This window comes from Triticum aestivum, chromosome 5D (assembly GCF_018294505.1).
Source record: "Triticum aestivum cultivar Chinese Spring chromosome 5D, IWGSC CS RefSeq v2.1, whole genome shotgun sequence".
Taxonomy (NCBI): domain Eukaryota; kingdom Viridiplantae; phylum Streptophyta; class Magnoliopsida; order Poales; family Poaceae; genus Triticum; species Triticum aestivum.
In genome coordinates this window covers 314670573-314683118 of record NC_057808.1, presented here as the reverse complement: position 1 = coordinate 314683118, position 12546 = coordinate 314670573, and positions in this window count along the sequence as shown.

Genomic DNA, 12546 nt, shown 5'->3' with positions numbered 1-12546 from the left:
GGCCCACCTCACATTATCACCATGTATTTCTTGGAGTCTGTCTTGGTTTTGTCACGGCAGATGTCCTAGCAAAAGGACTTAGTCGTGGAGCCATTGCGACGGTTTAGCTTAAAGGGGTTAAAGCGAACAAAGGACGCAGGGAGTTTATACTGGTTCGGCTCCTCTAAGCTAATCCGTCGCGATGGCTCCATGACTAAGTCCTTTTGCTAGGACATCTGCCGTGACAAAACCACGACAGTTGGCACACACCGTGGGGCTATCGCACGATGGTTTCGAGTTCTTAGAGGGCAGCTTCGAAGGGCTCAAGTGATACGCAGTGGGCCGGATGACTAAGAGTCGTCGCGGCAAGCTCTACATCGACGACGCAGGCTGGGGCCCCGAGGCCGGCTCAATTGAGTACGGGTACCGGGTCCCCTTCAGCGGCATTCATGTTTTCATTGGCAAGATCGGCGAACCAGGCCCTAAGTCGGACATCTGCACCGACATCGTCGAAACGGCTCAGCGTGCGAGACCCGCCCGGGTTCAGCCTGCCATAAAGCGTGCCTTCGTGGGAGTCATCCACGGAGCGGAATCTGAGGTTAGATCGGCATCTGGTGGTGAGACCGTCATTTACTCTGATGACGAGTCATCGACCGGAGAGACCGAGTCATTGTACCAGTTGCAAGATGGCCGGATTGGGGGCTGTTCCGATGGCGACAGTATTCCGGACCCCTTTAATCCGCCGAGCCGGGTTGCGATCTTCATGGCCGATACACAGCCTGCGCAGCATTCTTCGACTGCAGCAGAAATGGTTTCCGGATCAGTAGCGGCGACAACAGCTAGGGCGGGAGGCCCTGCGCGACCGCCGGCTCAGGTTTTGTCTGACTTGTTTGATGCTTTGCCAGCTTTGCTAGCAGAAGTTAATCCGGCGAATCAGGATGAGCATAACGCGGAAATTGCGAAAGTGAAGGATCAAATAACTCAGGCCAGGGTAGACCTGGCAGCCGAGGATACCAGGATGGCCGCAGAGCAGGCCGAGTTGGAGGCACATGCTTACCGGCTTATGTTGGATCAGAGCGCGTCAAACGATGTCATGAGGAGAAGGTACCGGTCTCACATGCCTCCGGTTTATGAGGCAAGGAATCTCTTTAATACCCCAGGAGCCGGAACTAGTAATCAGCCAGTGGTAAACCGGGTGGAGGCACCTGGAACGGGGGCGCCGGTTTAGCCACGTCCGATAGATCCGCCTCGTCAGAACAACGTCCTGTCACAGCACGTCCCAACACCACCTGGTCATTACTCTAACCTGTTGGATAACATTGTTGCCGCCGCTTCACGATTGGCAGCTCTCCCGATCGAAGGTGAGTCTCCAGTAGCAGTTTAGACACAACGGGCTAGCGAGCTCCTTCAGACGGCCTTGACTCAGCAGCAGGCCTATTTGTACAGCCGCGAGAGGATTCATTCCACTCCTCGCCCAAGCCGGAGTTACAGCAGGCGCATTGATGAATCGGCTGTGTCAAACAGTGCGCGGAACCGTAATCCGCCTCGTGGCCACAACCCGTCAGGTGGCGGTGCTGATGCTCAAAACGTGGTGGACCAAGGAAGAGCACGTCGAGAAGCCGAGTTAGCGGCGCGGTACGCGGCCCGTCAGCTTACTCTGGTTCGTCCAACAACTTCAGTGGAGTCAGGGGTTACCTCTAGTTCTTTGGGGGTGTCGTGTCTCACCCTGGCTTTGCATAATGTACGGCTACCCAAGGATTTCAAGGGTCTGCGTAAAGTGCCCAATTACACCGCCGATTTATCCCCTGAGTCATGGGTTGAGAGCTATGAGATGGCGATGGAGATGCTGGATGTAGATGATGCGGCTTGTGCTAAATACTTCACCATGATGTTGGAGGGCACAGCTCGCACTTGGTTGAAAAACTTACCAGCTAACTCCATTGGGTCATGGGCCGAGTTAAGGGCCCGGTTCATACAAAATTTCAAAGACACGTGCAAATAGCCCATGTCAATTGTGGACTTAGCTGCCTGTGTCCAAGAGGAAGGGGAGTCAACAACCCATTGGGTGCGCCGGGTTTCAGAAATTTTGCATTCATCGGACCGCATCAACGCTGATACATCAGTTTTAACATTGGAAGGCAATTGCCGGTATGCACCTCTGAAGTTAAAGTTGGGACGGCTCAAACGTCACTGCAATGACATGGGGACGCTTATGGCAGCTCTGGTGAAGTATGCCAACTCTGATAGTACCAAGGACCCTGAGTCTGACGATGATAAGACAGGAAAGGGAAGAAGAGCGTCGGCACCAAGGGGCAGCAGCATAACCCGGCGGATCATGGAAATAGCGGTAAGCGTAAAGCGGATAACAGTTTAGATTTTGTAGCTAATACCACCACGCAGGATAATGGTCAGTGTCGTAAGGGTAAACCGCCTCCGCGTGGTGGAGGGTCAGGTCCCAATCCTGAGCGTCTGTCTCACCTGTTAAACCAGCCTTGCCCAAAGCACGGGTCGCGGGAAAAGCCAGCCACACACCTCTGGAAGGATTGCTTTATTATGCGAGAGTTCAAAAATTCAGATTTTTTCGGTATGATCATGGACCGGCCGGTGGTTCAGGCCCCGGATCTCATGGGCCGGGTTATGGTGGAGGCAATTCCGGTTCAGGATTTCACGGAAATCAAAGCGGACATGGCAATAAGGCAATCAGGCCAACCAGGGTGGTTATAATCATCAGGGGAATCAGCAGCAACAGCAGCAGTCGGGTTACCAGAGCAACCCAAAGCAGTTGAATAGTGGGCAGTACCATGTCTTCACCACTAGCCTGTGCAAGCGCGATCAGAAGCTTCATAAAAGGGCAGTGAACTCCATTGAACCGACGGTGCCCCGTTACTTGCGCTGGTCTGAACAGCCCATCGTGTGGAGTCGAGAGGATCATCCACCCCGGGTTGATAATCCGGGTCATCTGGCATTGGTGGTGGCGCCTCAGGTTGGAGGGTATAAGTTTACCAAGGTACTCATGGATGCAGGGAGTAGTATCAATATCCTTTATTATGAAACCTTCCGTCGCATGGGGTTAACAGATAAAAATCTTAAACCGTCAAACACCGTTTTTCATGGTGTGGTGCCTGGTAAATCGGCGTATCCAGTTGGTAAGATAGCTCTGGAGGTTGATTTTGGAGATGAGCATGACTCAAGATCAGTAACATTGACTTTGAAAGTGGTGAAGATCAAGAGCCCATATCATGCCCTATTTGGACGGCCGGCTTATGCTAAGTTCATGGCAAGGCCCTGTTATGTTTATCTGCAGCTCAAGATGCTGGGTCATAAGGGGACCATCACAGTACATGGGAGCCATAAGATCGCTTTGGAATGTGAAGAGGGTGATGCGGCTTATGCTGAGTCGGTTTGTGCAACAGAGGAGTTGAAGTTGTACAAGGACAATGTTGATCCGGCGGATATGGCTTCTTTGAAAAAGCCAACTACAGATCATGATCCGGCCTTGAAGTTTAAATCAGCTGATAAGACTAAGCTGGTTGATTTTGTACCTGGCGATTCATCCAAGGAGTTTAGCATCAGCGCTAACCTGGATCCGAAATAGGAAAGCGCGCTCATCGAGTTCATCCGTGAGAACCGGGACATCTTTGCATGGAAACCTTCTGACATGCCAGGTGTACCGAGAGAACTCGCTGAGCACACTCTTAACATCGATCCCAAGTTTAAACCGGTCAAGCAGTTTCTCCGCCATTTCAATGAAGAAAGACGCAAGGCCATTGGTGAGGAGGTAGCCAGGCTCTTGGCGGCTGGATTTATCATTGAAGTATTCCATCCTGAGTGGTTGGCTAATCCGGTGCTAGTACTTAAGAAGAACGGCACTTGGCGTATGTGTGTGGATTACACAGATTTGAACAAGGCTTGTCCGGCGGATCCTTTTGCTCTCCCTCGTATTGACCAAATCATTGACGCTACGGCGGGTTGTGAGCGTTTGAGCTTTCTGGACGCTTACTCTGGTTATCATCAGATTAAAATGGCAGTTAAGGACCAGGAGAAGACAACTTTTATAACTCCCTTTGGAGCTTTCTGCTATGTATCTATGCCTTTTGGGCTCAAGAGTACCCAGGCAACTTATCAGCGTTGTGTGCAGAATTGTCTTCATAATCAGATCGGCCGCAATGTTCATGCCTATGTGGATGATATTGTGGTGAAATCCAGAAAGGAGGAGACATTAATAGATGACTTGAAGGAGACTTTTGATAACCTCCGGGTTTATAAGATGATGCTTAATCTGGCCAAGTGTGTCTTTGGTGTACCGGCAGGCAAGCTCCTGGGCTTTCTGGTGTCTAACAGGGGCATTGAAGCTAATCCGGAGAAAATCAAGGCTATTACTTCCTTGGCTAAACCGAAGTGTATCAATGATGTTCAACGCCTGGCAGGCCGAATTGCAGCCTTAAGCCGGTTTATCAGTCGCCTTGGGGAGAAGGCCATCCCTTTATATCATATGCTGAAGAAGACAGATGACTTCATCTGGAGTGACGCCGCCAATGAAGCGTTTGAGGACCTAAAGCGGCAGCTAGCCAAGCCGCCTGTCCATGCTGCTCCTGTTGATAAAGAGCCCTTGTTGTTATATGTGGCTGCTAATGCCCGGGCTGTTAGTGTGGCTATTGTGGTGGAGCGCAAGGAGGCCGGAAAGGAGTATCCGGTTCAACGGCCGGTTTATTATATCAGTGAGGTACTTATTGAGTCCAAGCCGAGGTACCCACATTGGCAGAAGCTGGTGTATGGAGTTTTCATGGCGAGCCGGAAGCTTAAGCAATATTTCCACGGTCATCCAGAACAGGGAAGCAACTGGACGGGTTGCCAAGTGGGCCATTGAGCTTGGACCTCATGGGTTAAAATATATGCCTTGGACAGCAATCAAGTACCAAGCATTGGTGGATTTCATCAATGACTGGACAGAGTTGCAGGCGCCAGAAGAGAAGCCGGATCATACGTATTGGACTATTCATTTTGATGGGTCCAGACAATTGGAGGGCTCGGGTGCTGGAGTCGTATTAACTTCCCCACAAGGTGATAAGTTATGTTATGTTCTTCGTTTAATGTTCCCTTGCACTAACAATGCAGCTGAATATGAGGCTTTACTCCATGGTCTTCGAATGGCTAAAGAGATGAATTTAAGCCGGGTTAAGTGCTTTGGTGACTCGGACCTGGTGGCTCAACAAGTATCTGGTACTTGGGATTCCAAGGACCCGCTCATGGCAGCATATCGTCGAGAGGTGGATATTGTTGCAGGTCATTTCAAAGGTTATCAGGTTTACCATGTGGACTGGCGAAAGAAAGAAGCGGCGGACGTTAAGTCGTTTGGGTTCCCAACATAAACCAGTTCCACCCAACGTCTTTCTGGATGTGCTACATAATCTGTCGGTCAAGCTCCCCACAGATGAGGATCTGGCTGTTCCTGATCCGGAGGCTTAGTTGGTGGCGGCTCTTCATGTCATCCCAGATTGGACGGTCCCATATTTGGCGTATATGAACCGGGGCGAGTTACCAGAGGATGAAACTTTGGCCAGGCAGATAATCCGGCGGTCCAAGTCCATGACTATTGTCAATGGAGAGTTACGTCATTGCAGTGTGACAGGGGCGTTTCAGCGTTGCGTGTCTACTGAAGAAGGCCGTGAGATTTTGTGTGAGATCCACGAAGGAGATTGTGGTCACCACGCCGGTTCAAAGTCTCTGGTAGCCAAGGCTTTTCGTCACGGTTTCTATTGGCTGATGGCTCATGCCGATGCTGAGGACTTGGTCAAAAGGTGTGATGGCTGTCAAAAATTCTCATGGCACGCTAATGTACCGGCTCAAGAGTTGAGGATGATTCCAATCACTTGGCCGTTTGCGACTTGGGGGCTGGATATCGTTGGGCCCTTTAAGAGATCCAAGGATAAGAAGACCCACCTCTTAGTGGCAGTTGATAAGTTCACTAAGTGGGTGGAAGCAGAGCGGGTAAGTAAGTGTGATGCAGCCACGGCGGTTCAATTCATCAAGAAGGTGATTTTCCGGTTTGGTTTTCCACACAGCATCATAACTGATAATGGCACTAATCTGTCCAAGGGTGCTATGAAAGAATTATGTCAACGTGAGCACATCCGGCTTGATGTATCATCAGTAGCTCACCCCCTATCTAATGGTCAGGCTGAGAGAGCCAATCAGGAGATCCTGAGAGGCATCAAGCCCCGGCTTATGGTTCCCTTGCAGAGGACGCCGGGTTGTTGGGTGGAAGAGTTACCTTCTGTGTTGTGGAGCATTAATACCACCCCCAACAGATCTACGGGTTACATGCCTTTTTTCATGGTTTATGGAGCAGAGGCGGTTCTCCCTAGCGACATCTGTCATGACTCGCCTCGTGTGGCGGCTGATGTCGAAGCTGACAATGAGAAGGCACGATAGGAAGCACTGGACCTGTTAGATGAGGAGCGTGACATTGCAGCAGCTCGTTCGGTGATTTACCAGCAAGATCTGTGTCGCTATCACAGCCGCCGGGTTAGAACCAGAACTTTTCAGGAAGGCGATCTAGTGCTCCGACTCATACAGGATCAGACGGATATGCACAAGTTATCCCCACCTTGGGAAGGACCCTCTGTGATCCGTAAGAATCTGCATAATGGGTCATACTATCTTATCGATGTTCGAGAGCACAAAGACTCACATAAATCAGAGGAGGAGACCCACCGGCCGTGGAAAGTCGCTCATCTTCGGCCTTACTATACTTGATCCCCAGGCTCTTCTTATGTACATAGTTATGACAATGTATATCAATATAATAAACCGGAGCCTCTGCTAAAGCGGGGTCTCTGTTGTTTTTCTTACATCATGTGTGATTACATGGGGGCTTCTGTTATAAAACGGAGTCATGTTTGCTCATTGATCCGGTTTATAATGCCATATACGAAGAATCACTTGGCGGCTTGGTCGTATTCGAACCATAGCTACACCTCTTGATCGGCGTAAGGCCACCAGGGAAATCACTTGGGGGCTTTGTCGTGTTCGAACCATAGCTACACCTCTTGATCGGCTTAAGGCCAAAAGGAAATCATCTAGGGGCCAAAGAGAGTGTTGCAAAAGCACAACTCAAAAATAGGCACCCACTGAGCACATCTCAAAATATTTCTTGGGGGCTCTTTGCTTCTCAAAGAACAAAGAGTCTACAACCTTGTAATAGGCTATCAAGCCAGGCTTGGAAGCCAGGTGTATTCACCTAAAACCTCGGGTTATCCTGCCTCTTTAAGTAAGCCACTCCGTCCAGGTAATCCTGGTATGACCCGCCGAACGTTTGACAAGTCAATCTCATAGACCCTGAACTTGTCACAGTTAAAATGACGATTGGTTAGTGTGAGGTCCATCTTAAAAGGCTTTGTAAAATGGTTTAACTCAGTGGCCTGGCAGCCCATGAAAAGCCTCGATATTGGGCCTGGCAGCCCATGAAAAGCCTTGCATGTTCTTTTTATGCATTTATTTGCCAAGTTTTTTCTCCTTTGATGAGGTTTATAATATTTTATACCGGCGTTTATTGACCCGGTTTGGCTTTCAACTACAAGTTGTCAGTACATGATCAGTTATAATCCAATGCTTATTGACATGGTCTGGTTTCGACTACAAGTCGCGAGTATTATATATGGATAATCCGGTGTTTATTACAACCCGGTACGGTTTTATCATAAACTGGCCAAATATGGAAGGAGTTATCAGTACTCAAGATTGGGGTTTTCACACTTACTATACAAAAAGTTGGTCAATCAACGATGTGATTCAATATCACAGGTATCATCTATTTCATATTAGATTACTTTCAAATGCAACCTTGGTTATATATTTGGGCATCATGACCCGTCCGGTGGTAAACCGCCAGGACACTTTCAACTTCTTGTATGCAGGAACAGCTTGAATAAACCGCTACGGATCACGAACATAATATATCCTAAGCATGGTGGATTAACAGTGTCAGGCGGAATAAATATGCGCGATGGCATAGCAGATCAAGTGTTTGAACTAGCCTATTACAAGGTGCTTTACAGCCCAAAAGAATAATTGTTTTTAGCAAGTGTTGCAGTATGTAGAAGGCTAAACCGGCCTCCGGATCACGACTCGTCACCAGGCTGACTTGATGGCTGTGGATCATCTTGCGCCGATTCATCCTCCTCCTCTCTACCCAGTGGCTGGAAGTCAATGGTTGCCCAATCGATCCCAGTTAGGGCTTGGAAGACAGCTTCATCGCTTATAAGTGTGGACGGTTCAACGTCAGGGGCATAGGTATGCTTACGGATTGGCGGGATAAGATTTTGAGCGTCTGGAGTTGGTGCAGCAACCCGTTTGTTGTTGACGTCATAAATCGCATGATAGTATGACAGATCAGTTTCTTCAGCCAATTGGCAAGCCAGTGGACGCACTTCCCTGGTTATGGCTCGGAGGTCATCATTGTTAAAATCTGACCCGTCTTCCTTTAAGCTTGGATACCCTTTACCCACATCCACCGGATCAAGATCAGGCACCCATGCTTTAGCCCGGGTTAGCACGGTCAGAGCACCTGCCCTTGCAGCCGACCTTTTTAACTCTTCAACCCGGGCAGGCAGCATTGACAACCTTTCTAGGGTTTCCTTGATTAAGGTTGGGGGCGGCTTGTTATGAGAAGCAGTGCATATGATCTGTTGCGCGCCGGTATATAATTGCTCTATAAGAGTATAGGCAGCCTTCAATTTCTTCTACATGTCAGAACCCAGATGGGTAATGCGCGTTCCTGCATCATTACAAGCATCAGTAAACTGGCAGTTGATGGGATAATATATGTTGAAAACTTTGAGGATTTTTACCAAACACAGCACGGGTCATGGCATTTATCTGCCGCTTTAAGCCGGTCAGCTCTTCTGCCACCGGTTTAAGGGCTGCTTCTGCATCCTCAGCTCTCTTTTGCAATGCGGTTTTCTCTATGTCCCAATCCGCCCGCTCCTTCTTGAAATTTTCCTTCAGATTCTCCATGGCTGCTAAGGCACTGGTCAGCTCATCTTTGGCTTTGGAGGTTTCTGCTTGCTGGGACTTGATGTTTTCTTGAAGATCAGTGGTTTGGGCTTCCTTTTTGCTCAGCTCAGCCTATAAGAGACAGACATGTCATGAGTTGGCAGTACATATAAAGTACCAAGAACATAACAAGTTATACACTTGATACTTGGGGGCTAATGCCTATTTGCTTGTTATCAGAAATTTTTACAAAGTCCCAAGCACAATACAAGTATTATTCTTGGCACTTGGGGGCTAATGTATATTTGCTCAAAGTAACATTATGGGTATTCTTCTAAAGTCCCAGTTCAGCTTGAAAAGATAAACCGGCCCTTGGGGACTACAGAGGCGAAAGTTACAAGGTTATTATTCGGAAGTCCCAGATCACCTTTATAAGATAAACCGGCCCTTGGGGGCTACGCAAGCAAAGTCGAAATATTATAAAGTCCCGGTTCAGATTGATATCATAAACCGGCCCTTGGGGGCTACTGGAGTTGATATTTGGACAAAAGAGAAACAGTTATGCAGAGTTAAGTAGTAGTTACCTCATATCGTTCCTTCATCAAGTTCACTAAACCGGCTTCATAATCGCGGCTTGTGTACAGACGGTTCAAGAAGCCAGAATAAATGACTTGGGCGTTGAGGTGGACGTAGCTTGATAAATCGGCATTCCACTTGCCTTTGCCCATAGCAGAAACTCTTCCTTGGCACTATGCTTTGATAAAGCAATAGGGTTACCAGGGGTGGTGTGGCCAAAGCTAGTAATCATAACATCATCTGCCTTGTCATCCGCAGCCTTGACTGGGCTTGATGGTTTATCAGCGGTACGGACCGGGCTTGACGGTTTATTAGTGGCTCGGACCGGGCTTGTCGTTTTATCAGCATGGCCCGTTTGGATCAACCTCCACTTGTTCAACAACAAAGTCATAATCTTGAGGTGGCGGATCATTAAGCATGGCGTCAGCATTTGTTCCTTCCGGTTCTAGAGTCCTCTCCGATTCAATAACCACATTGTCATCAGATGGTTTATTTAATCGAGCCTTCTTGCTGGGTCTAGGCTTGGCGCCGAGGAGAATAAATATAAAGGTCAACATTGGGCAAACATAATATATTAAGGATAAAATTAAAGCATAACTCACCCAGGAACCGTTTTGATGGTTGGGAGTTGTGTGGCCGTTGACTCGCCAGAGGATGAATGAGGTGTTCCCTGATAATTCGAATCAAACAGATTAAGAGGCTCTCGGAAACAACCCGCCTTGGGGTAAGAAGTATCAGGAATGTAAGAGACCTCTGATCAACGTTTCCGGACTGGAGTGTTCGGTAAACTGGCGGAGGTAACTACCTGGCCGCTGTGTCGGGTTGTACGGCGAGCTTCATGTTGCTGCTTCTTCAAAAGAAAGTTTGGGTCCAAGTGAGCTAGGGGGTGAGAAAAATCTTACTTTCCAGTTTGCTTGACGGACTTTCTGTGTTTACAGAGGATCTGAACCGGAGGAAAGAATAATTACCTCTGCATCATCAGCTTGACTGCCTTCGGCATCATCCTGATAATAGTCATTGTCAATGAGGTGCATGAAAAAAGAACCAAGAGAGTCAAGTTCTACCTCTGATTCCGGATTATCCAGATCATGATCAGCATTTGGTTCAGAGAACTCAGTGGTTTTCTTCTTGGCGGGTTTTTTGTAACCTTGGTCTTAGGGCGAGGTGTCTTGGCCGGTTTATCCTATGGCTTCTTCTTCCAGAACGGACCATCGCCCTATCAAAAATGGACAAAATTTTGAGAGAATATTCAAAAGTATCAGGCTAAAATAAAAAGTTATATGACTCCTACAGTGGGCGGTTTATTGGAAACACAGAAAGACTTAACCCGGTCTTGCTGCAGACGGCCTCCGGTTCATTCAGTATTTTCTTAACAGCCTCAGTAACTTCAGCCTCTGTTAGCTCAATATCAATATGTCGTTGGGGATCTTTCAGATTCCCTGTGTACTCACACATTAAACCGGGGCGCCGGCTTAAAGGCAAAATGCTCCAGGATATCCAGCAGCGAACAAAATCCACGCCTGTTAAGCCGTTCGCCATAAAGGCTCTGAGTTTTGAGAGTTGTGGTGCGTAGTTGGACCGTTCCTTTGCGGTTAGTCTCTGAGGAAATGGATGTGTGTTGCTAAGCCATTGAGGGCGGTAACCCGGCAGAGGATTTTCATCAGTTGGCAACGTATCTCGGGAATAAAACCAAGTCTGATTCCAGTCCTTGGGGTGACTATGAAGCTTGGCGTGAGGGAAGCTGACATCTTTCCTTTTCTGAATAGCCATTCCACCAAGTTCAGTATTGGGTCTGTCTGTAAACTCTGTACGACGGTTCAAATAGAAGAAATCCCTAAACATTTCAACTGTGGGTTCCTCTTGAAGATAAGCCTCGCAAAATACTTGGAAATTGCAAACATTGGACACAGAGTTTTGGTCCAATATCCTAAGGATGGAGTTGGAAGCTAGCAAGTACATCTCGGAATTTTTTTGATCCGGGAGGGCGAAACCCTCGACCCAGGTGGTCGACGAATACGACTACTTCTCCATCTTTGGGCTCAGGAGGATTTTCTGGACCAGGGTCCCTCCAGTGGATGACTTCTTTCTTTGCTAAAGCGCCGGCTGCGACACATTTATCTAGTTGCTCTTCAGTAACCCGGGAAGGGACCCAGTTACAAGCATAAAATTGTTTGGCCATTTCAAATGAAGAGCTGGAAAAAGATCAATGCCGGTTTAAGATTTATGACGGACAAGCATAAAGCGACGCAAGACTAGAAGGAGAAACCATTGGGGTGTACACACATTGTTAAACCGGAGTCTGACATTAAAAGGTTAAAGGAATCAGCGGTTTAACAGAGGGCTAATGGTACTTGCCGGATTATCATTTTGTGAAATTAAACCGCCTATATAGGTATGGAAGGTACAAATCTGAAATAACTAAGTGACGGAAAAACAGGTTTTGTAATTTGACGTCGCAAATTTGGATCTACCGTGTGTCAGAAAATGAAAAAATATTCAGGGTTAAATATTCTGATACTTGAACAGTCGACGGATCCAGATGGGATTTTTCTGCTATAGAGAGATGCGCTAATGGAAAGGGATTACAGATATTAGTAAACGGAGGAAAAAGTTAAGGTTTGAATCTAAGAGCCACGGCACGATGATGAACGCCGACGAACTACGATGAACACCGAAACCCTAATGGCGGATCTAGAGCAAGGAAAAGGGAAGCTTACTGATGCTGACGGAGTAGCGGAGGAACGCCGCGTTTCTCTGGTGCGTTCAGGTTGATGCAGCGGCCGGAGTTGAGGTCGAGGGAGGAGCTTGACGACGACGACCGTGCGTGAGGGTTAGGTCGGCGCAAGGAAGAAAAGGAAGTGAGGACGCACGGGGGAAAATGAGAAGGACCCCCCGGTTCTATTTATGAGGCGAAGGGATAAGTGACAGGCGCGAAAATCGAGGAGCCCAAAAGTTGGATAGGTGACAGAGTTGTCGCCTCGATTATCGGAGGCTCAT